Source organism: Phascolarctos cinereus, unplaced genomic scaffold, assembly GCF_003287225.1.
Source record: "Phascolarctos cinereus isolate Bilbo 61053 unplaced genomic scaffold, phaCin_HiC Scaffold_726;HRSCAF=1367, whole genome shotgun sequence".
NCBI classification, from domain to species: Eukaryota; Metazoa; Chordata; class Mammalia; order Diprotodontia; family Phascolarctidae; genus Phascolarctos; species Phascolarctos cinereus.
In genome coordinates this window covers 146,610,656-146,633,486 of record NW_027556098.1, presented here as the reverse complement: position 1 = coordinate 146,633,486, position 22,831 = coordinate 146,610,656, and positions in this window count along the sequence as shown.

Here is a 22,831-nt window from a genome sequence, read left to right as displayed (position 1 = left end):
GAACAATACGTAAGTCAACATTGCTGAATCATATGGTTAAGACAAGGGTATAAAGTGTAAGGTGACTGGAAAGGTGGGAAGGGGCCAGGTCAAATAGGGCTTTAAAAAGGCCAAACTCTCCCTACCAACACAGTGATTTAGTATGTAAGTCCTAGAGAGGTGTTGAGGTATTCAGACGTTAAGTGGTTTCCCCAGAATTGTTAGTTAGTAAATGGGACTTGAATTCAGGTATTACTGGCTCAAAGTCCAACATTTTCACACACATAATTACCAGGTGAGAATGAATGAGGGAAAAAGCATGCATGAAGCATTTACTATGTTCAAAGCCCTATGCTTTGAACCCTAGGGATTCAAACAGAAAAATGGTGACAGCCCCCTGCTCTCATGGAGCTCCCATTCTTATTAATAAAGGAGACTGCACAACAAGTATGATGGAAAGGTCCCATGATCTGTATGGTTTAGCAAATGGTGATGTACCCTCTTTAATGTCATTTCAAATGATGAAATCATATCAGTTTCTCATTTTGAGTAGTTCCAAAGACTTTTTTCTGCTAAGTTTTTAATAGATATCATCTCTGAGAAGGTAGAGACTGCAGAGTCCCCAGAAGCAAGTGTTAGAGCCTGTCTTCAGAGTATTTGCTTTCAGGGGCTGGCTTGGAAGCACAACCAGTGGTCTGGAGGGCACAGTAACTCTGGAGGCTCTTAGGCCTCCATGTCCATTGTGGAAAGTTGGTCATTAAGCTGGTGTTGGTGGCACCCCAAAACAATTGTGTTTAAGTGACTTGCCCAGAGTCACACAGCTAGCGAGTGTTATGTGTCTGAGGCTGGATTTGAACTTAGGTCCTCCTGACCCCAAGGTTGGAGCTCTATCCACTGTGCCACCTAGCTAACCACAGTGATTACTCCCCCTCAATGATGGTTGTAGGGTCTGAGCTGAAAACAGAGTCAGTTTTGCTAGGGCTTTCAGGTATCAGTGGTTATTGCAGCAGTTCTCTCATTTGTAAAATGGGCCAAATAATAGAATTGATCGCACACAATTAATAGAATCATAGCTTTAGAGTAGAAAGGTGTTAGAAATCTGTCCAGTTCAACTCCTCATTTTTTTTAACAGATGAAGAAACTAAGGCCCAGAGAAGTTAAACAACTTGCAAGGAGTCCCAAAGTTAATAGGAAGCAGAACCAGAATTTGAGTTTCTGACTTTAAATTCTGTGCTCTGAGTTCACACAAATCAAACAAGGTATGTCAAGTGCTTTGCAGCCATCAAAATATTATATATGTATGAAGGGTTGGCATGGCTAGTGCTAATTAATATTAATTATTATTACTACTAATTACTTATGGCTAATACTAATTACTATTGTTAATGAATATTAATACTATTTTCTCTGCACTCAAGAATTACCCACTGAGGAGTCCTCACATAATAGACTGAACTCAAGCACTGGTCAGCCCTGTATTGCACATGAACTAATGGCTATTGTACCTCCCAAGTACAGCCCTGGTAGTAGGTAGGGGGTACTATGTGGGGCAGTAGATGGAGTCAGGCCTTGGAGTCAGGAAGACAGGTTCAAACTCTGCCTCAGACACTTACTAGCTGTGTGACCCTGGGCAAGTTCACTTAACCTATGTCTGCCTTAGTTTTGTGATTTGTAAAGTGGGGATAACAATTACACCTATCCCCCAGGATTGTTGTGAGAATTCAATTTGTAAAATCTTAAAACCTTATAAAAATGCCAGCTATTATCTTCTTTTTCATTCAAAGAAAGAGCTGCTGTTGGGGCCTGATTGTTCTGTCTGGCTGTAGCTATGCCAAAGGGTCATTTAGAATTTGGAAGGGACCTGATACAACCCATCTGATTTTCCAGATGAGGAAACAGGATCAAATAAGTGAAGTGATTTACTCAAAGTGATAGCATAGCCAGGATTCAGAGCTAGGTCCTCTGAGTCAAAACCCCAGGAATCTTTCCGTGATAGCCCCCTATGACAACCAAGAACAGAAGAACTATATTCTTGATCTAATTTCATTTGTTCTTTCAGGAATTTGAGTTGGTTTAATTGAATCATTCATTCAAATGATTACTTTAGCTCAGAATCCTGAGCTTATCTCCAATCCATCCAATAAACATAATAAATAATTAATAATAAGCATGGTAAATATAACAAGAAACATAATAAAATTAAGCACCTACTATGTGCCAGGCACTGTGCTAAGCTGAGGATACAGTTGATAAAAAGAAAGACAACCCTTGCTTTCATGACGCTTACAATCTAATGAGGGAGAGGGAAAACAGCACAAAAGGAAGCAGAAAAGAGTGGAACCATGGAGTATCTTGTTCTGGGGAGTTGAAACCAGGCAGGCAGCAGATGCCAAGTGGAGTGAGCTGAGTCCAGTTCCTGCCTTCTATAAAGGAAGGCACTGGGAGGAGTTTGATACTGCACCCTCTAGCCCTCGGAGCCTCGGAGAAAGAAGGCTGAGAAAAGTGGGTTTCAAGACGAGTTAGAAGCATTGTGGCGAGATTAGAGGTGATGAGTTGAAACCAGTCAGAGTAACAGATACAAAGTAGAATGTTGTTGCCATTGTTATTCTTCATAAAATCAAACTCCCAAGTTTAGGGTGCCAAAGACATCCTGTGCTTCCTTCAATAGCCTATTAGGTCTCTGAAGTTCAGAAATTTAAATCTTTCTTGAACATTCCCCATTAAAGTGTAAGTTTCTTGAGGACAAGAATAGTCCTAGTTCCTATCACAGTGACTAATGCTTAATAAATGCTCAGTGATTAGTTGACTAATTGAATTAGTTACGTTTTTAGCTTTAGCATAAATACTCTTACGAATAATGAATTTTATGAATTTCATCCCTGTGCAATGTTAAGTCAGAGTCACTGCAATAGATGGTGCTAGATAGCCAGGGAATACTGTGAGGTCAGTGGCCCACCTGGGGACCCAGACTCTGAGAAGAAATAAAATTTCAGAACTAGAAAAGAGCTTAGAGGTCACTCATGCCAATCCCTTTCTTGGTTCCAAAGATGAGAAAGATCAGTCCCAGAGAAAGGCACAAATATGTATATACACATTTGTATTGGAGAGAGAAGAGGATATGGGGAAATGAGGAAATGATGAGGAAAGAGCTAAAAGGAGAGATGAAATGGAAACTAATATAATTATAGAATTTGTAGTTGAAAAGGACCTCAGCAAGCATCTAATCTAGCATATAGAGGAAAGGAAAATCTTTGTTCTCTGTTTTATTACTTTGCCAGTGGCCAGCTCTGATACAGATACAGACAGGTAGAATACAGATATAGATACAGACAGGTAGAACAAACCACATGTGGCATGGTTCAAACATTGACCTGGTTCCAAATCCTAGCTGTGAGGCTTTGGATTAGTATAGCTAATGAGGACCTGAGTTAGGATGGTGACAGTGGGGATGCAGAAGAAGATCAGATGTTAGAGATACTTCTGAGATCTGCTGTTAACTAGCCTTCTTCTCTGCCCTCCCTCAGGTCATCCCCAGGGATATCCTAGAGCCCATCTGGGCTGCTTGACTGATGGTCCCACAGCTTAGATGCCATAGGAGTCACTAACTCTAAGCCTTCTGTTGAGATGGACAGTCACCAGGTTGAATGATAATCTGACTTGCCTCTGTGCCCTGAAGATTCCTGAAGGCCAAGGTCTCCCACTACATCCTGGGCCATCTCCAGTTGTCCTGATCTATATCTGGCCACTAGACCCAGATGGCTCTAGAGGAGAAAGTGAGGCTGGTGACTTTGCACAGCCCTCCCTTACTTAAATCCAATTCACTTGCAAGTCATGGCATCATCTTCCTGATGTCATGGTCCTCTTAGAGAGTGAAAAGACAAACCACAACTATACAATGTAACCTAAGGATCTCTGGACCTTGCCATCTGCCACTTGAATGCTCTCTTAGGACTTCCACGATTTTCCATCCACCTTGTAGACTGACTTTCTTTTATGTATTGTCTTTCTCATTAAAGTGTGACCTCCTTGAGAACGGGGACTGTTTAGCTTTTCCCATATATGTCCCCAATGTTTAGCACACAGTAAGTACCTGAAAATGCTTCTCCCCCATTCATTCATTCATTCATTCATTCATTCATTCATTCATTCATTTGACTTTGAGTCATTTTCCCTCTCTAGGCTTTAGTTTTATCATTTGTAAAATGAGAAGGTCAAGCAAAATTGATTTTAAGGTCTATTTTAGCTTTAAATTCTATGAACTCAAAACTCTTGACCATAAACAAAAGAGCAATTTGTCTTTCAACCACAAGATGGTGATATTGGGATGCTTTCCTATGTGCACCAACTGCTATCAGACTTTGAATACCTGCCTTTCCTGAGTAATATCCATCCTCTGAGCTCAATTTACTCCTTCTGGGTTTTGTTATTTCATTTATAGATGTAACTACCTTCCAAGTGTTCTCTGAGGCCTCCCTTTTACAAAAGAAGAGGAGCCCTTCTTCAAGGAGTATGATGATAGTATTTTCAGGGGCTTGGAAGGACTCTCCTTTATCAAAATATGGTTTAACATTTCTTGGACACTTATTACCTCAATCTTCCTTTTCAATCAGATTTGGGCTTAGGCCATAGTTGGTGGCATTTGTCAGACTATTTCCTAAGAAATTAGCTTTGCTTTGCTTTTCTCTCTCTGATAAAGGGCAGGGAGAGTATGTCTGTCAATAAGCATTTATTAGCACCTACTGTATGCCAAGCACTGTGTTAAACACTGAGGGCATGAAAAAATGTGAAACAGTCCATATTATCAAGAATTTCATAGTGTAATAGGGAAGTATGGTGCAAGATAAGAAAGGAAATAGGGAAATGGGGAAGAAGGTAGGAAAAAGGAAGGTCTTTCCTCAAGTCTAGAAGGAGCAATGCTTTTTTGGGGGGTGGAAGGGCTCTTGAGGGCGAGAAACAAAAAATAGTTTGGGATATTGTCCTTGGTATAAGGTATTCACAAAATCATAGGATTTGGGGCTTTAAGGGATCTGAAAGATCATTTAGTTCAACCCCTTAGTTTCATAGTAAGGAATTGGAGAATGAAAAAAGTAAATCTCTTGCCAAAGGTCATATATGTGTAGTAAAGTGGGTGGGGCTAGGATTTAAACCTGGGTTATCTGATTCTAAATCCACTGTTCTTAAATCTATATCAGGCTGCCTCTACATCCAAACAATTACACACCTATTTTCTAGTGTGAGACCAGGGGAATGAATGATTGTGAGGGCAGTGACCATAGGGAAGAAGATTCAGGGTAATTCATGCATATAGACAATGCAAAAAATATAGAGTTAAATCTACATTAGGCAGAATGATTGGGGCTATTCTAAAATATAGAATTTTGGAATTGAAAACAGGCTTAAATTTATTTTGTATAGTACCAGGGGGACAGGGTTGTGCTGGTAAATATTTAACAAGTAGCTCTCTGGGGAAAAAAAAGTATGTGCAGGACACACTTTTAAGTTTAATCTGCATTAATTAACAATTTCTCTGTTAGTTTCTTAAGAAATGGAGACAATCATCCAAACTCTGATTTATAGCATTTCAATATCTGAGGTGTAAATGCATAAATTGAAAATTTAGCAATTGACTCTCAAAAGTCAATTTGAGCTGGCTCCTGCATTCCTCCAAAGGATCAATGGAGGAAATTTATAGGGATACACATTCCAATTCAAGAGAAATAATGATTTTTCTGATAATTATAACTTTTAAAAAATAGAATGGCTGCCTTCTGATGCAGTGACCTTCAAGTACAGTCGGTCAAGCAGGCAAGAAGCATTTATTTAGAGTTGACTATGTGCCAAGCATTGTGCTAAGTCCTGGGAATAGTGGCTAAGTAAAGAGGATGAGAGATGGCTAAGTTCAACTGGGCTGTCCCAATTTGGAGGTTCTAGGAAGAACTCACCAATGAGAAATGGGGTCTACAGGAGGAAAAGCAGTTGAAGCAGGGTAATGAAATCTAGAGAATCCAAGATGGATGGCCTTTCAAGCATAGGCCAGATGACCACTTGTCCAGAATAATGGAGAAGAGATTTCTATGTCAAGAGGGAAGTTGTACTTGATGACAGTTATGGGTTATACTAAGAAGAAGTAGAAGAAGGAGCTCCACTTTTTTGAGGGGGGGGCTAAAGTATGAAGCAAATTTCTCTGTTTAAAATGTGAGAAGATGGTCAGATGGGAGGATTTAGGAGAGTAGAGGTTTAGTACAGTTGCTATGGTGAATGGGGTCAAGTAGGTCAAAGTAATCATATTTCCTTGCTGCAATGAGGACCTAGTTGAGATTACATGGAATATACTTATAACGTACCCAGTCAGCACAATTTCATTATTTATTCCATTTATGTTAATTAGTACATGAGTTGGAAAAAAGGAGGTGGATGGTGAATAAGTTGGAATTTGGTAAGGTATGATCAGTGAGAGGATGAGGAAACAAGAGACTCAAGAATAGAGGACAATATAGAGATGAGCTTGCTTATTATAGGGTTGAGATGAGGGAGGGAGGAGAATATAACCAGAGCAGGGGTAATGGTCTAGGATAGTACTTAGGAATGGAAGAGCAGGACATCATGGTGAGGATTAAGAGTAAATTTAGGAGGAGTAAGGCATATGAAGAGATGGAAGGATAAAAGATTCTGATTGGGTAATGTAAATTTGTAATTCTTGAATGTGGAAACAGAACACTTGAAAGTGATAGAAAGATGGTCCCTGTATACAGCAGAAGCGGAGTGGAAGAAAAGGTCATGAGAGTTGGGTAGATTGAGAAACTGGGTACTTAGGGTATGTGAAAGAACAACATGTACTTCAATATGCATATTGAAATCCCCTAGAATGAAGGACAGCAGTTTGGGATGGAAAGGAAGACAGTGAGCCAGGCTCTGAACTAAAGAGAAGATCCTGAAGTTTAGTAGGTAATAGGTGGTCACTATGGATTGTGTGACCCTCAGTGGAGAGGTTGTTGTATTGCAATGGGTAGAGCAAAGGTCTGAAATGGCAACAAGGAACAAGGGATATTTCCACTTCCTACAACCAGTTGATGTGGGGCAAGTATGAGTGTAAGTACCATGATTACTGGAAAGGGTGGCCAAGGGTGCAGCATCATCTGGATGGAGCCAGGTTTCTGTGATGGAAGGAGCAAAAGAGGAAGTGGTATAAGATGACTGGTGGTTTGTTAATTATGGGGCAAGAGTTCCTTTCTAATATACTAATATATTTTCCATGTGACTCTAGGCTTTTGTGATTCTTTGTTTTGAAGGGGAGAAAGAAGCTGGAGAGACTCAGAGCACTGGATCCTATCTAGAGAAGAAGGCCTGCATGAGATGCCACAGCCTGGAGCACTGGTCCCTCACGGGACCAGCAAAAGGACACTTGGTACCTGTGAGTGGGAGAAACAGCAAAATCATACTTTTCCTATCTCACAAATTTCCACTCAGGCCAGTCCTGTGTTTATACCCTTAGTGATTTTTTTTCAGTTTACTGATTTCAAAAACCCTTGTTCTCTAAGAAGCCAGTCTCACTTATGTTATCTGATATTGGCACTGCTGTGTTGTATGTTTGTCTCACTCATCAATGAACACTTATTTGTTAACATCTAGTAGCAAATGAACTCTTCAGTGCTCTCTGAGAGAAGAGTCCCATTTCTTTGTGTTACTCAGTTTCACATAGGCAGCCTTACAATCTGTTATCAAAGGTTAAAAGGCTGCCTGAAGTGAAGCTGAGTAACACAAAGAAATGTGTCACTCATTGTAGAGGGACAAATTATAGGAATTCTACTAAGTTGGTAAATTCACACTATAGAACCTTAAGCAACCCAGGAAGAGTAGGACTTTGTTCTGGGGCATTGATACACAAGGGCTATGCTTCTGTGTAGCCCCAGGGATGTGCCAGTAAAGGTATTACAACTGGTTCCCAAGGAAAAGAGCATGATGTCCTTTTAAACTTGGTCTTCATTATTAACGTTTTTCTTCATCACTTTTTAAGTCTAGACAATCAACAAAACAACCCCAGTCCTGTTTGCTCATTTCCAAAGTATAAATGCTCACACTGAAACTGTAACTATTGGTTATTAAGTGTTGGTTCTCCTCAGCTTAAGATGGCTCCAGCATACCCTTGTGCAGCTGCCAGCTTAGTTTAGAGGAGAAGGTGGGCTCACTAGGAGAAGTCTTCAAGCAAAAGCTGGATGACTACTTGTCCTGTTTGTCTTTCTTATTGTTGTACAGTCATTTAAGTCATGTCTAATTCTTTGTGACCCCATTTTCCTTGGCAGATATTGGAGTGGTTTGCTACTTCCTTCTTTAGCTCTTTACAGATGAGGAAACTGAGGTCTACAGGAGTAAGTGACTTGCCCAGAGTCACACAGCTAGCAAGTGTCTGTGGCCAGATTTGAACTTATGAAGAGGAATCTTCCTAACTCCAGGCCGGGCATTCTATTGCTCCACCTAGCTACCCCATTCCATAAACGATGCTTAAGTAAAAACCTAAAGGAAAGAACCCTGGAATTCTAGTTCTGTATCTTCCCAGCTACATGATCTTAAAGGGTTTTTTTTTCAAGTATGGGTTGGACTAGATGATCACTGATCTCCCAACTCTGTAGCTCACATTAGATAGTCACATACCTTCTCTGGGCCTTAGTTTTCTTATTGACAAAATGGGAATGATAATATTTACATGACTTCTTGCACAAGGTAATTGTGAATATTCAATGACATTATATATGTTTAAAATTCTATAATCAATGTAACTACTATGCACATGCAAAGTGGGATTCAAATAGCTAAGAGAAAGGCAGTTTCTGTCCTTTAGAAGCTTACGTTCTAATGTAGAATAACAGATAAGAAAAGAGATGAAACAGATTTTTAAAAGGAGCCTCTGGGAAGAACTCACCAAGCATGGCAGCAAAGTCTGGAGAATGAAAGGGAGCAATGGGCAATAATTAGAGAAAGGTGGTTGGAGTCAGGTTGTGGAGGGCCTTGAGTGCCAAACAGAGGAGTCTATGGGAGTCGCTATAGTTTATTGAGTACAAAGATGACATCACCGTATGCTTTAGGAAAATCATTTTGGCAGTTTTTTGGAAGGCAGTTTAGAAAGCAGAGAGACTTGAAGGAGGGAGACAAATTATGAAGCTGTTGAAATAGTCAAGACAAGAGGTAATGATGACATGAACTAAGGTGATGACTGTGTGAGTAAAAAGGAGAATACAAATGTAAGAGGAGGGAAAGGGAAAGGAAAGGGGAGAGAATAAGCATTTATTAAGCTCCTCCTATGTGCTAGGCACTGTGCTAAGCACTTTACAAATATTATCTCATGTGATCCTCACAATAACCCTGTCAGGCAGGTTATTATCTCTATTTTACAGTTGAGGAAACTGAGGCAGACAGTGATTAAATGACTTGCCCAGGGTCACATAGCTAGAAAGTGTATGAGGCTGGAACTAACTCTAGATCCAGCATTGTATTCACTTCATAACCTAACTGTCCAGAGAGATGTTGTGGAGCTAAAAATGACAGGATTTGGCAATGGACTGGATATTCACAATGACGGAAAGTGAGGTATTGAGGATGATACAACCAAGGCTGTGAACCTGGAGGACAGGCAGGATGGTGGTACTTCCAACAGAAAAGGGACATTCAGAAGAGAGGTGGCTTTGGAGGAAGACAACATCTTTTGTTTTGGATATGTTGAATTTATGATGCCTATAAGGTATCCAGTTTGAATGTTCAAAAGACATTGGGATATGGGACTGGAGATCAGGGGAGAGACTGGGGCTAGATTTATGAATCTGGAAGTAATCTGCCTGGAAATAGTCATAAAACCCACAGGAACCGATGAGGTCACTAAGAGAGTGTGATGAGAGAGGAGAAGAGAGCCCAGGTCAAAGCCTTTGGTGCCATTCACAGATAAGGTGATGATCCAACAAAGTAGCTTGAGAAGGAGCCATCAGAAAAGTAGGGGGGAAAAAACAATAGAGAGTAGAGTCATAGAAGCCCAGAAAGGAAAGAGTATCTTGAAAGAGAAACAGTCAACCATGAGGAGTGATCAAGAAGGATGAGGACTGAGCAAGTCATCAGATTTGGTTCATTAAAAAGTCATTGGCAACTTTGGAGAGAAGAATCCTCTACCATGTTAGACTCTAGCTGAGACCAGACTATAACATTGAGCACTATCTCTTTCTTGATCAGTCATTTCAGTCATGCCTGACTTTATGACCCCATTTGGGGTTTTCTTGGCAAAGGTACTGGAGTGGTTTGCCATTTCCTTCTCCAGCTCATTTTACAGATGAGTAAACTGAGGTAAGCAGAGTTAAGTAACTTGCCCAAGGTCACACAGCTAGCAAGTGTCTGAGGCTGGATTTGAACGCATGAAGATGAGTCCTCTTGACTTCAGGACCAGAACTCTATCTACTGCACCACCTAGCTGACTGAGCATCATCTCTGCCAGCCACCCAAAGGAACATTCTTCCACTTTGTAGAAGATTGTTAGCTCCCATCAGAAGCAAAAACTGTACCCCAATGTGTTCAGGAATTTGGGGGCCAGAAATGACTATGGACAAAAAACACATGTCCTTGTTGAATATGATTAGAAACAATAATAAAAGTATAGGACTTAAAGATTTGCAAAGCACTTTGCACAATAATAATGATAATAATAATAATAGGCAATATTTATATAGCACTTACTATAAGCTAGGCACTGTGCTGTCTTTTACAAATATTATCCCATTTAATCTGAATCACAGACCTAGAAGGTAAGACCTATTATTAATCCCACATTATAGATGAGGGAGTGGAAGCAGAGAGAGATGAAATGACTTGCCCAGAGTCACTCAGCTAATGAGTATTTGATGTAAGATTTGAACCCAGGTCTTTCTGACCAGAAGTCTGGTGCTGTATCCATTATGCCACCTACTTGCCATGTTTTTCATCCACTCCCACACAGGTCCCAAATGGATATTTCTAAGGACAGGTCTAGGGCAACTAGGTAGCTTAGTGGATAAAGTGCTAGCCCTGGACTTAGCTCTTTTAAGTTCAAGTCTGGCCTCAGACACTTACTAGCTGTGTGACCCTGGGCAAGTTACTTAACCCTATTTGCCTCAGTTTCCTCATCTTTAAAATGAGCTGGAGAAGGGAATGGCAAATCACACCAGTATCTTTGCCAAGAAACCGCAAATGGGGCACAGAGTCAGACAACTGAAACGACTGAACAACAAAAGACAGGTCTGACCATGGCTCATCTCTGCTCAAGAATCAACCTGATGTTGGTAGGATGAAATATAAACTCCTGTATTTGGCATTTAAAGTCTCCACATTGTTCTAGTACATCAAACTTCACAAATTCAATGTTCCAGCCCAACTGTCCTATTTGCTATTTCCCCCTAGAGGCAGTTAAGGGCTAGGACTGAAGTCAAGAAGATCTGAGTTCAAATGTGAACACAGACACTCAAGAGCTGTTTGAACAAGTCACTTAACCCCTGTATCACAGTTTCTTTAACTGTAAAATGGGGATAATAATGGCACCTCCCTCCCTATTTGTCAAGTTCTTAGCACACCATAGGGAGTTAGTAAATGCTAATTCCCTTCCCCTACATATCATTGCATTTTCTCTTTCTGTGCCTTACACACACCCTTTTACCTCTGGCCCTTAGAATTCCCTTTTTCTTTTAGGATTGGCTCAGTGCTATGCTCTCCTCTGGGAGGCCTGATTTGATCTTTCCAGTTGCTACAGCCTTCCTATCTTGAAATTACTTTGAACACATTTTGCATTTATTCATTTATTTAATTAGTTATTCAGTCATTTTAAATTCATTCATTCAACTTATTTGTTTATTCAATAATTCATTCATTCATTTCATTTGCTTATTCAATAATTCACTCATTCATTTAATCATTCATTCATCTATTTATATATTCATGCATTCCTGTACTTATTTATTTGATGTTTGATTGTGTGTGTGTGTGTGTGTGTGTGTGTGTGTATCTTTTCTCCAATAGATTGTAAACTCTTTGAAAGCAGGGACCATTTTGTCTTTGTCTTGTTATCAGAACGGCTCAGATCTATTCAATAAGCTAGGCAGGGTCCTGGAAGCAGATGAAGATAGTATCAAAAGAAAACATCAGCTGCTGGTCCAGCCAGTCTGGAATCAAAACACCAAATTCATGAGCCTCTGAAGGATTGTAGAAGTGTCATGACTCAGAGAACATCATCAGGCCGTACAGAATCTAGAAGAATGTCTTCCATTGGCATGGTGACCAATTCACCTATCTCTGGCAGCAGCAGTTAATGATTTATCACTACCATTGACTACTGATTGATCAAGGTGGCTATTCAATTAAACAACTATTTATTAATAGCAGGCATTGTTATGAGTGTTGGGATACAAAGGCCAAAGTGAAATGATCCCTGCCCTCGGGAAACGTATTCTTTGGAGGTGCTGAGGAACAAGTTATTGTCAGATAAATAAACATTAAAGTATAAAAAATATAACATAATAATTGGGTAGACAGTAGATCTGGTAGAATTAGGAAAAGCTTCTTATAGAAAACCCTTCTTGTAGAGGTTAACACTTGAGGTGAGCCTTATGGGAAGGTAATAACTATGAGAGGCAGAAGTCACAAGGGAGAGTATGCCGGGCACAGGAGGCATCCAGTCCCAAGGTGGGAAATGCTATGTCATGGCCAGGGAATTGTAAGTGGACCAGTTTGGCTGGAATATGAAGTGCCTAAGAGTGAATAAAGTAAAATCACTATGGGAAACTATGTTGGAGTCAGATAGTGAAGGATTTTAAATGCCAAATAGGAATTTGTATTTTATCCCAAAGATGATAGGAAGATACTAAAGCTTCTTGAGCTGGAGAGTAATATGGCTGCACCAATGCTTTGGGAATATTACTTTTGCAGTTGAGTATCAATTATAGGTAATGGCATTCAGGCACAATAGTTGTAAATTCTAGAATGTCATATTTTAGAAAGGTTATTAATAAAGTAGAACATCTTCACAATAGAATAACCAAGATATTGAGAGGACTAGAAATGATAAAAATAGGTTGAATGAACTAGGTCTGCTTATCCTGAAGAAAAGTCTTGGAAAGGACATAGAAGAGCTATCCAAATACTGTTGGAAACCTTTCTTGTTAGGAGGGATTAGATTTGACTCCAGTGAGAAGACCTAGGAGCAATAGGAGAAAGTTGCAGAAAGGCTTTTTTTTTAAAATTAATATAAGGAAAAACATCAACACAGTTAAAGATGTCAAAAGACAAATGAATTGCCTCGGAAGGTGGTGGGTTCTCACTTACTGGGGGCCAGTTGATCACTTGTCAGAAATTGAGAATTCCTGTTCAATTATGGGTTAGTCTAGATGATCTCTGAGGACCAGCCCACCTCTGGGATTCTGTGATCTTAAATAATTGCAAGAAAAAAGGTTAGAGAAAAGTACAAGGAGAAATCTGAGGAGGGATCATCTTCATCTGTGCATATGAGTCATCTTCATAGAGGAGGTAGCCTTCAAAGAGGGGAATCATTTCAAAATCAGAAATGGGTGTATGAAAAAGTAATCCATTCTAGGGGTAGAAATTACTACTTCTGGCTCTGGATCTTACTGATTTTAGGCATTCTTCTTTATTATTAATACAACTAAGAACTTAGAAGTAGATTTAGACTTTGGAGGTTATTTAATCCAACCTCCTCATTTTACAGATGAGGAAACTGAGGTTAGGAGAGGTTACATGATCTGCCCAAGGTCATGTAGCTATTAAGTGGCAGAGCTGGGATTTGAACCTAGGACCTCTAATTATATTTGCAATTACCTTTCCACTGTACCATGACGCCTCTTGGGAAGGGGACAAAGGATAGTGGGGTGAGAAGACAGACTCATTCATAGCCACATATATTTTTAGTCATCAAGAAAAGAAAAGTCATTGAGGAGGTTGAGGAGTCTCTCTCTTTTTTTTTTCAAGATTCCCATCCAAAATGGTGAATGGAAGAGCTTCAGTAATCTAAAAAGCTCATCTGTGGTGTCCACCTCTCTCCCTGAGATGCCAGATGCAAGAGGTGCCACCATGTGTGCATGCAGTGCTAAGTTGGTCTCAATAGACTATGGCTTTTGTTTTATTTTGTTTTTAAAGGGTTTAGTTCTCATACCATTAATTGGCTTGCTACCTACCTCTGCAGAGTGTATTGGAGAGGAAGTTTTACATCTGTATATAGCCTTAAAGAGAAGAGGCTCTGAACAGGACTGGCTGTATTAAAAAATAATAACGTGTTAATGAACAACACCACAGAGAGTGCGTCAATTCCTATTTCTAATGGAATAATCTCAGAGAGTCACTCATTAGTGATTCAAGGCTTGTGACTGACTTTAATTAAAATTTGAGCCGAGAGAGTTTGGAGAAACCAGACCAGCGAATTAGTTTCAGCAGGGAAAGAGGGGAGGAAGGGGAAGGATGTTGACAAGAATAAGGGTGAGCTTAATTAAAGGATTAACATTGACAATAACAATACATATCGCTTTTTCGTTATTAAGCCGCTGCCATTGGATGATTTCCTAGCATTCTTATAAATGCTAAAATCAGGGCTATGTCTTCACATTCTAAAGGTGATGAAGAGCTAAGACATTAATCTGGATAATTCAGGCAAAAAGATTTGTTTTCTTTTTTCAGTTGCTTGGCTCTTTCAAACAGAGCTGAGTTTGGGGCCTGAATTATCTGAACCATTGGTTCCAGTTCTCTACTCCACTTTGTGTGTCCAAAAAAGAGAGAAAGCATTACTTACTCTCTTAACTGGAAGGGCTTGAGACCACCTAGCCTAACCTTCTTATCTTATAGATTAGAAAAGAAATGTTGAGAGAGAAACTACTTGATTTATTAAATTCAGTTCAATAATCATTTTTAGGCATTTACTATGTGCCAAGGAAGCCAGGTGGTACAGTGGATAAAGTGCTGGGCCTGAAGTCAGGAAGAGTTTGTTGCTGAGTTCAAATCTGGCCTCAGATACTAATTAGCTGTGTGACCCTGGGCAAGTCGCTTAACTCTGTTTGCCTCAGTTCCTCATCTACAAAAATAACTGAAGAAGAAAATGGCAAACCATTCTAGTGTTTTTGCCAAGAAAACCCCAAATGGGATCACAAAGAGTCAGACATGACTGAAATGACTGAATAACACCATGTGCCAGCCCTTTACTAGGTCCTAGGAATATAAAGACAAAAATAAAAGCAATACCTACCCTCAAGGAAACGGGGTATACATTGGAAATTGAATACAAAGTATATACAAAATAATTTCCAAGAGGAGAACACAGATCTAACATGAAGAAAAGTTTGTTAACAATAGAATGGGAATTCAAAGACACACATTGGCACAAGGAAATTTACAGAGGTTTAGGGACTTGGGAGGGAGGTAAGCTATCACTTATGGGTATGAAAGAGTGGGGAGTGTGGGTCAGGATATAGAGATTCAACTCAGGCATTCTATTATTCAGAATCACAGTGATTCTGAGTGTAGTCATAGGGCAGTATATTATCATACCCTTCAGAGTCACTATGATAATATTGATTTGATTATCGACCCCTAAACAAGAGTTTTGGCATGTAGGAGGACACCAGCTTGTAGGTGAATATCAGCAAAAAGAGGAGAGCAAATAGCAAGTCCCTGGTCCTACTTTATGATCAAGACTTGGGTCTCCAATCCTCAGCTATCAGCTTCACCCTGGGGCTCACTCCAGTTCTGAGTAGGCTATCTGCCCCAGAAGTGGTTGTGTGTTGGGGAGGCAAAGAGAGGGATGCTTAGGATATCTTTGGTCCTGAACTGGTGGCTAGTTTGGAGGGGGAGAGGTGACAGAAAGGCAGATGACTTGTCTAAGGTTATACAAGTACTAAGTAGCAGAGTGAGGATAAAAATCCAGGCTGACTCCAAATCTAATGCTCTTTCCACATTGTTATGCTACTTCACGGCACCTAGATTGAACTCAGCTTGTGAAGAATAAAAGATGGGAAATCCTAATTCTGAATTCTAAATCAGATTTCATAGCTGCCCTTTCCTTTTCCCTTTTCAGAAAGGTTCAGTTTCCAAAGAAGAGCCAGACACTTTAAAGAAAAAAAGGAAAGCATCAATTAAATGATAATAACAATATTCAGTATTTGCATAGTGCCTTACATGAATACTTTTCAAAGTATGTTCTCATTTATGAACTCATTTGATCCTCATGACAAATCTTGCGTAGAGCAGGCAGGCTTTCCCATTTTCTCTATTAAGAACCTGAAATCTAGGGAAATATCAGTGATTTGTCCAAGGTCACAGTTTGTAAATAACAGAGGCGTGATTAAAACTCAGGTATCTTGACTCAAATCTAGGGTTCTTTATTGTGTTAGGAATTGAAGTTAAGAAGGAAAAGATGAGTGCCTATACCAAAGTCTAAGATAACTGTGGTGGTCTAGAAAAACCTATGTCTTGTAACAAGGTTTCTCAGCTCTGAACATATTCACCCTTTTCTCTTGAATGGCAACATTCCATTTTCTGGAATCTGCTAAATCTGAAAGCTTTCACTGTAGAAATTTCCACTGCAACATTACAAATTTATTTCTCCCTGCCTGTGACATTAAAGATGGGGAAAACAATCAGACGGATCTGAGTGAAACTTGTCCCTTCTCATACACTCCTGCCCCCATTGCCCACTGTTTTTTTTTTTTCTGTTGCTTCAGGATGTCACCTTTCCCAGGTTATCTCAATCAGTGTTCTGTCCTAGTCTGTGAAATGGCCCTAGGATGGAGCAGTCAGCTCATGGCCCTCGATCTCCTTTGGTGTCTATAAAGTGCCATAGAATTATAGTTCTACTCTAAGGGTTTGGATCTCCCCAAAAGGAAATTTTACACTTGGGGTTGCAACCAACTTCCTATTGGACCTTCACAGTCCAATTAATTCACAATAGGGGGAGGGCAAGGAACAGGTTTGCTCTTCAACATCATGACTTCCTTCTTGTTCTGCTCTCTCCATAGCCATATGGCTGCTACTCTTACTGCCTGGAGACTTCATCCAGGAGCTCTTACCAATCACCTACAGGGCTAGGTCCAGTAGATCCCTGAGGATCTACCGCTGCTCTCCACAGATGCCCCCATCTCTTGATCTATGTGGTTCCTTCTGATCCTAGGGCCATATGGTTTACCTCCTCAGGGAAATGAGAGAGGCATGGCTGCCATCTTTGAGGATGAGAGATATCCTAGGAAAAGCTACATGAATAAACAGATTCTTCTTCCCCAGGGACACAATTCTACTTTGTCCATGCTCAATCTGATTCCATTTAATTCTCTTTCAGATCTGTCTTCTCCCTTTCATAGGCCCAAATCCCAGGTTGCAGTTCAGGTCTATAATATATCTAAAATACAAAACAATATGACATGATAGGATACAATAAGATACAATACAATACAATATGGTATGATTACACATCTAGACCTGAAGCCAGGAAGCCCTGAGTTCAAATTTGGCCTCAAACACTTACTAGCCATATGACCCTACACAAGTCACTTTACCTCTGTCTGCCTCATTATATTCATCTGTAAAATGGAGATAATACCACCATTCTCCCAGGGTTGTTGTAAGGATCAAATGAAGTAATATTTGTAAAGCACTTTACAAATTTAAAGTGCCACATAAATGTCAGTTGTTTACTATTGTTGTTGGTTTCAATCAAATCATGGAAGAATTCAATCAAACTTCTTACTTGTTGACACTCACAATAGCATGGTGGAAGAAGATCACAAACCTAGCTATTATGCCTTCTAGGGTATTTCTCTTTCCACTCAATTACTCTGCCATTAAGTTACTCCATCATTATTTGTGCTGAAGGTGTGATATCATGAAATATCAGTTGGATGGGGCCTTGTATAGAATGGCCCAGATATAAATGGAAACTCCACCTCCAATGTCCCTGACAAGTGGTCATGCAGCCTGCATTTGAAGACCTCCAGTGATGGACATCATGCTACCTTCACAGACAGCCCTTCTACATTTAAGAAGTTCTACCCATTACAAAGTTTTCTTACATCGATCTCAAAATCTATCCCTGCAGCTTCCTTCCACACAGAGAATAATGCAGGGAAAGGGAAAGGGAAAGGGACTGGGCCTGGGATTGCATTAGATGAGGAAATTCTACCAATTAAGATCAGCACCTTCTAACTTAAAGAACTGACTGGAGCAGTGAGAGTCTAAGTGACTTACCCAGCATCACTCAGCTAGTAGATTCAGAGGTGGAAATTCAAGAGAAAGTAGAGGCTGACAATATGAACAGATCATTTGGAAGGATATCACTAATCTTTGAGGCTGACTGAAGGGAAGCTAACCTTACTCTCCTGTAAACCATCTCTTGGGGCCTCTGTCAAAGGAAAATTTGACTTGAGGCTTTCAAGAGGCTAGCCTACAGAAGCAATTCTACCTTGATCATTAGCAGTGATACAAATCAGGGGAATTTCTAAGCTCAGATTAACCTTTTTTTGGAACATTCAAATATCTTTTGAAGGCAGGAAACGTGCCTTTCCTTCTTATTCTCTTATTGTGTATGTGTGTTTGTGTGTATGTGCCTGTGTGTACATGGTACATATGACCCTTTGCTAGGAAATGATTATCTATCTGTACCCTATCTTCCCTTGGGACCAGGCAATGTTTTCCATCTCTCACTCTTCTTGGAATTCCCCAAAGGCTACTTGGCTAATACAGCCTCTTTACGCATTCCCACGGACCTGGCCAGTAAACAATCAGCCGTAATGGGTGTCCATGGAGGTTATTCCCAGCGGCTGCCCTGGAATCTGCTGGCTACATTTCTCCCTCTAGCTCATCTCCCTGTCAGTGGATAATTCAGGGGCCCTCCTTCAGTGAGGCCAGCTTTGACATACTGCCAATCATCTGATATGAACCTGATGAAAACCTCCCCTCTGAAGATCAAGTTCAGGGTCTGTCACTTAATCATCACCACCATCATTATCCTCTCACATAAGGTCAAGGGTTCTTAATCTTTTTTGTGTTACATGAACCCCTATAGTAATGTGGTGAAGACTTCTCAGAATAATGTTTAAAAATGCATAAAATAAAATACATAGGATTGCAAAGGAAACTAATTATTTTGAAACATGGTTATTGAAATGCTTTTTTAAAATAATAAATTCATGGATCCTAAATTAAGAGACCTTCTTTTAGGTAGTATAGAGATCTTTACAATGCTTTATCCACAACATTATTGTAATACAGGCAGCACAAGTATCATTACTAATTATATGACCTTGGGAAAGTCACTTAAACTCACTGAGCCTCAGTTTTCTTATATATAGGTTCATAATCCTGCCTACCTTACAATGTTATGAGGGTCAAATAACATGTGTGTATATGAATGAATGTGTGTGAAGGTACCTTACAAATTATAAAGTGCTCTGTTATTGTAACATATTATCATGATTTTATGTCTATATCTATATCAGTAGAGATATGTAGATATATAAGTATATCTATATCTCTATAGATATACACATACATATATACATATGTGTGTATATGTAATATATCATATATAATATCCTTTATCAAGTTTTTTTAGCTGTCACTAAGGTCTAGCAACAGGACCACCAACGTGGACTGGGTTTTCTTACGAGTAGGGATCCCAGTGCAACGGAGAATAATTGGGAGAAAGGCAGGACTCCAGGCTGGAGGCAATGGAGCTTTGAACAGAATACCAAGGAAAGGACTTTGTCGAAGGGAGCAAGACAAGACACATGAGAGGTTAAGCATGGCAGGAAGCAGTGAAGATCCAGCCACTAGGGCTGTGATTTGGGGGGCAAGGTTCTAGTCAGTTCCTTGGAGGCCCATTAGATCAAGGCAGAGTCTTAGGCTCAGAGTTATTAGAATAAGAACTATATATCAAAATAGAGGACAATCAGAAGCCTATTTGGGGCGGGGCTGAAATACAAGGTGGAAGACTTGTTAATGGATAAGTCAATAGCTCCGTTACTAGAAAGCAAGGGTTGGGATTTGATATCATGAAGCATACATTAATTGTGTTCTCTTCACTCAATTGGCAAAAGGTCTTTGCCTGAATGTTTTGGACAGCATTTACATTAGGAAACTGGTACTTTAAATTATTTGTCATATAGTAATATAATCTCACCGGATAGGATCTTATCATAGGCAGCTAGTCTTAGGGACAACTAGGTGTGGGGCAGTGAATAGAGCATCCAGCCTGCAGTCAGGAAAACTTGTGTTCAAATCCAGGATCAGACAGTTTGTAACTATGTGACCTTGGGCAAGTCCTTTCCCTCTGTTTGTTTCAGTTTCCTTATCTATAAAATGGGCATGCACCTACCTCTTAGGGTTGTTGTGAGGATCTAGTGAGATAATACTTGTAATGTGCTGGCACATAGCTGTTATTTTATCATTATTGGGCCATTATAATGTCAAATTTGGCTCATCAAGAGAAGATCACTATTGTGAACTCCAAAGAGAAAGTGATACTACAATATTTCCCCTAAAAAATCCCCAATATTGAAATGTTGAGATGGGCAGCATAGCTCTGCAACATAAATAAGAAAGCCCACACCAGGCTGTCGTTTCCTTTGTTAAATAAAATCTGTGGGGGCAGCTAAGTGGCACAGTGGATAGAGAATCAGCCCTGAAGTCAAGAGGACCTGAGTTCAAATTCAGCCTCAGACCAAACACTTGACACTTACTAGCTGTGTGACCCTGGGCAAGTCACTTAACCCTAATTGCCTAAAAAATAAATCAAATCAAATCTGTGGACAATGATTGATGGTACTTTTGAGATACACACTTGTAATAACCCAGCATGTTCATAGAATATCTTAGTTTTAGGTGAAGTAGAGAAGGTGAGAGATGATTTTAAGGTACACATTTGATGTACTACTTCTTCGCCTCTCACTCACAATCTGGTTTCTAGCCTTACTTATCCATCCTGTTCTCTCAAGGGTTAATCTCTTAGCTACCAAACTTCAGTGGCTCCCTATTTCCACTAAGATAAAATACAAATTCGTTGGTCCAATATTTAGAGCCATTCATACTCTTGTCCCAGTTTATCTTTTACCTTCATTTCACATTAGTGCTCTTCAAACACTCAATGTTTCAGCAAAATTCTCCAAACAACTTCGCAGAACTCTGGTGCAAAATGAATTCCCTCCCCTCCTCTGCCTGTTAGACTGCTTAGCATCTTTCAAGGCCCAGTTCAGTTCTGACCTCATACAAGAAACTTTCCCACATTCCTATGGTGTTTAGTGCCCTCTTCTTCCTCTATTTAGTTTTTACTTCTGTGCAGATGCATCATATCCCAAGAAGAATGTGAGCTCCTTGAGGTCAGGGATAGATTCTGTTTATGTCTTTATATTTGCAACATAAAGGATAGGACCTTGCACATAGCAAGTATTTAATGCTGAATTAAATAGAAATATTTCTGCCTCAGAGATTTATGCCTCAGGAACACACTGAACATCTCTTCAGGATGCCCTACCTTATTTGCTCCAAAATAAGATGAAAGCTTCTTAATACATGAAACCCAGGAAGTAGTCTGACTGAAATGAAGTTCTTTGTTGCAACTTAGAGCAGCTATTTAAAGTATATTGTTCAGGTTTCAGAGAAAGGGCGCATCCAACTGTTACAAGTGGTACTTAATAGTGGAATCATGCTCTGAAACATTGTCAAGCTTAAAAACAACAGAATTCTGTCCTTGTCATTAAAAAAGATGTGCTGATCTCTTTTTTTTAGAAAGAACTAGAAACAAGGCAGATACCCATTGACTGGGGAATGGTTAAAGAAAAAAGGAATTGTGGTACGTTCATATAATGGGATGTTACTGTCCCATAAGAGATGACAAATATGCTGAAATCAGAGACCCATAGAAAGACTAGAGTAAACTCATGAAAGGTGAAGTAAGCAGAGCCAGCAAAACAATACAGAATAATGACAAAAATATAAATAATCGAATAATCAAAAAATGAATGATGCTAAATTACAAAAACAAGATGTCCCCCAAAGACAAGTTATGAGAAGACAACTACTTCCATTCAGATGCAGAGGTGAGGGGGCTAGAGGTGTGGAACATTGCATATATTGTGAGATTTTTGTTGTTTTTGTTGTATTTGTTAGTTTTGTTCATTTTTTTTCTCTTTACCCTCCTTTTAAAAAATGCTTTGTTATAAGGGATAACTCTTTGGGAAGAGTAGGAAAAAGGAACATAATCTCAGTGTTCATGCCTTTATACTCTAGGGTACTTGCTTCTGGGGTATTGTTTTTGGTTCTCTTCTTCTTAACCTTCACTTTGGACTTCCTAGAACTTTAGTAAATGAGTAGACAAGATTCTGGGAAACTAGGTGGCACAGTGAATAGAGCTCTGGGGCTAGAGTCAAAAGGACATCTTCAGGGCAGCTGGGTGGTACAATGGATAGAGCACCGGACCTGAAGTCAGGAGGACCTGAGTTCAAATCTGACCTCAGACACATGATACTTACTAGCTGTGTGACCCAGGCAAGTCACTTAACCCTAGTTGCCTCACCAAGACAGACAGAAAGAAAAAGGAAGGAAGGAAGGAAGGAAGGAAGGAAGGAAGGAAGGGAGGAGGGAGGGAGGGAGGGAGGAGAGAGAAGAGAGAAGAGAGAGAGAGAGGAGAGAGAGAGAGAAGAGAGAGAGAGAAAGAAAGAAAGAAAGAAAGAAAGAAAGAAAGAAAGAAAGAAAGAAAGAAAGAAAAAGAAAGAAGAAAGAAAGAAAGAAAGAAAAAGGACATCTTCCTGAGTTCAAATCTGGCTTCAGACAGTGTGACTCTGGGCAAGTCACTTAACTCTATTTT